Genomic DNA, 3,323 nt, shown 5'->3' with positions numbered 1-3,323 from the left:
CAAGAATCCCCACTGATTCAGGTCTCTAAAAGACCCCAAAAAAGTCAATAAATTCCAATGTCTTTGACCAAATGCCATTAAATTTTATGGTGAAAAACCGGTAGCCAACAAGAGAAATGATCCTTCTAGAAAAGCGTTCCCTGCTTTATACAGTAGCAGATAGCAGATATCACCAAGGATAATGGGAGAATAATGCAACACCACATTTTTATTCAACTCTGCAGTAAAAAGTGGAAGGAACCAAAACATTTTGTCAATTTCTTACAACCCATCACCGGAATCCGGCGGGTTAAAAACGTCATTATTTAATGCATCTTCAGTCCGTTTGAAAGACCATCTGAGATATTGATCAGAGACCGACCACTTTTATTTGGGGCTACTCTGATTCTGACTTTGGCATGTGAAGGTGGGGTTTTGGCTAAAAAGGAAAATATTTATTTCTATTTAAATCTCATTACTTAAATTCACCTTTTTCTAATAAATACTTTTTTACACCTAATGTAAAATGGGTAAAAGATGAAACTAAAATAAATATCGCTTTATTATCTCTCATGAAGAGAGAGAGAGAGAGAGAGAGAGAGAGAGAGATTTCACGCTATATATAGAAATTGCGCTGTGGATGGGGGTTGTTGGTTCCTTTTTTAGCGTTTCCTTGCATCTCCATTTTCCTTTTGCCGCTAAGACGATAGCACCAAGCTTTTATCCCAACCACTCCTTTCTATCTGTTGCTCTTCCATCTCTCCTACTATCAAGTTTCAGATCCATTTTTTCTTTTGTTTTCCTGCGGATGGATGTTGATGTGATAAATAACATCTCTGAGGATCATATGCACATGATGCTCATGATGTTACAGATGGAAAAAATGCAGGAATTTTCTGATCTCCCCGCCGAGTTTTCCGAGCCTATGATCGGAAATTCAACCACCACTCTCCCTACTTCCTCCTCTATCCCACCTCCCTTTATTAACCCAGTTAACTATCCAGACTGTGTTCTGCCGGCTGCCGGAGGGATCATGGGAGTTGTAAAAAATCCGGCCAACAACGATGATGACAGTGGTGGTGCAACTACACAAAGGAAGAATTCAATGACAGAGATGCGGGAGATGATATTCAGGATTGCTGCAATGCAGCAAATCCATATAGATCCAGAATCAGTGAAGCCGCCGAAGAGGAGGAATGTTAAGATCTCCAAGGATCCGCAAAGCATCGCAGCCAGGCACCGGCGAGAGCGGATAAGTGAGAGGATAAGGATCCTTCAGAGACTAGTGCCAGGGGGGACTAAGATGGACACTGCTTCAATGCTAGACGAGGCAATTCACTACGTGAAGTTCCTCAAGACCCAGGTGCAATCTCTCGAGCGGGCGGCCACTATGCAAGCCACCAACATCGCTTCACCGGCGAATAGGTTTGGCTTCTCGAGCGACGCAGTAGCGGTGGCAGAGAATTATGGCATGGCTCCGAGGGGTTACCCGAATGCTCAGGTCTTTAGTCCCGAACAACTGCTTAGTTATAATAGCTGAGTTGTGAATCGTACTAATGTTGAGGGTTCTTAGGAGCGTGTTTCTGTTTGTGTGTCCGTGTACATTCCTGTTATGTGGGGTAGACTCTCTCTCTCTCTCTCTCTCTCTCTCTCTCTCTCTTGTTTGAATCTGTGAAGATTGTCATTGTGTTGCAGATGGAGAGATTTGATACTTGTAGAGTTTATTTTTCAGTTTTATCTTCAACCATCCTTGGGATATCTCTTAGCATTACTCTTTTGACAACAAATGAGTAGCAATCATTTTTCCCATATCAATATCAATTGCATTACATCTGTGTGTGTGTGTGTGTGTGTGCGTGTGTGTGTGTGTGTGTGAGAGAGAGAGAGAGAGAGAGAGAGAGAGAGAGAGAGAGAGAGAGAGAGAGAGAGAGAGAGAGAGAGCGATCAAAGGGAGTTCTGTTATTGAGATTTTTTTGGATAACAAGAAAAAACCATGTTACTCACTCGATCTCATTAGTGTCAAAACCCAAAATCCCCCTTATCCATCAGGGAGTACACCCAGTTTTGGCCTCGCGGCAAGAGACTCACACCGTCCACAAGTCACTCCTACTAGATGGGGCGGAGCCCTTGCGGGCTCCTGAACAAGGCAAGATCTACAAGCAAAGAAGAGGTCACTGAGGTCACCTGTTCAAGCAAAGCTCCATTAATATCTCATAGTCCCCTTCACATCATAGATAGCAAAATTATGTAAAAGGAGGGAGGGAAGGAGTATTTCAGGGACATAGATGCCATTTTGCTTAAAGCAAGGGATAGAGGAAGACCAATGTTTCCCTCTGTTGCTTTTGTCCTTGCTCGCCTCGAGGGTGAATTCAGCAAACCGTGTTGACGATGCATGGGCAGTCCACGTGAATTTCTGACGTGCCATGGTCTTAAGCCACGTGAGATTGAACCCTTTGGTCCACGTGGAAGCTCCTGTCTGATGTGGCATCCCAGGTCATATTTTTTCCTCTTTTTTTTCGTTCTCATGTTTAAAATGACATGTAAAATGTTTCCAGATAATTTTTTCTTCTTTTCACGTCACATTGACAAGCATTTTCAATATGTTCTTCATAGCTTGTGTGGTGTTACATTGAATCAGATTCAATAAGTGGTATTGAGTAATAGAGGCAGGGTCTGGGTCCATATGGGTTCGGTTGGTAAGCACTTGTAGGACCCACTAGGAGCCATTGAGCCATTCTGATCTTTGGACTCTAAATGACCACTACCAGGAAAGCTTCATATGGCACTGCAACATGTGTTTTTTGGGGCCAACAATTTTGTGGGACCCCGTAACAAATATGATGGGGTTCCTGTGCTTGTGCAGCACGTGTTACCCTGTCATTGGCTAATTAAATGTCGTCTACATCATAGCCTATATGACTTGATACAGTCTGCCTCCAATATTATTAGTGTCTTTTGAGATCTAAAGAAGAAGAAAACTCTCTCGTTACACCATAGCCATTTATAACATGAATAAGGCTAGTTCATAAAGTCAGAATTTTAAGTGACACCTAACAAGTTGGGGTTTGGGACATGGTTTTAGGCTCGGATCAGTTAGGTATCGCACCGAAACCCAGTTCATTATATACGTGGGCAGGTCGTAGGCTAGCAGCACTCGGCTATCAAGCTGATCAGATGGGCTTGAGTTATTTATTAATTTTTAATAATATAAAAATTTTAACTATTGCATGGTAACTTGATAACTATCATTATTTATCTAATTAGTTACTTTAATTTTATAGAAACTAGAAAGATAATTAATTGGGTGCATAAAAAGTTGAGAACTTGTTAATTATTACTATTTA

General features: G+C 41.8%; 1 pseudogene; it reads left to right on the top strand.

Annotated features, from left to right (window-relative positions):
* Positions 1–787: 787 nt before the first annotated feature.
* Positions 788–1,519, top strand: LOC149846529 (transcription factor HEC2 pseudogene; annotated as a pseudogene).
* Positions 1,520–3,323: the final 1,804 nt, after the last annotated feature.

Source organism: Nuphar pumila, chromosome 2, assembly GCF_984573655.1.
Source record: "Nuphar pumila chromosome 2, dmNupPumi1.hap1.1, whole genome shotgun sequence".
NCBI lineage: Eukaryota > Viridiplantae > Streptophyta > Magnoliopsida > Nymphaeales > Nymphaeaceae > Nuphar > Nuphar pumila.
This window is presented reverse-complemented; position numbering and strand designations above follow the sequence as displayed.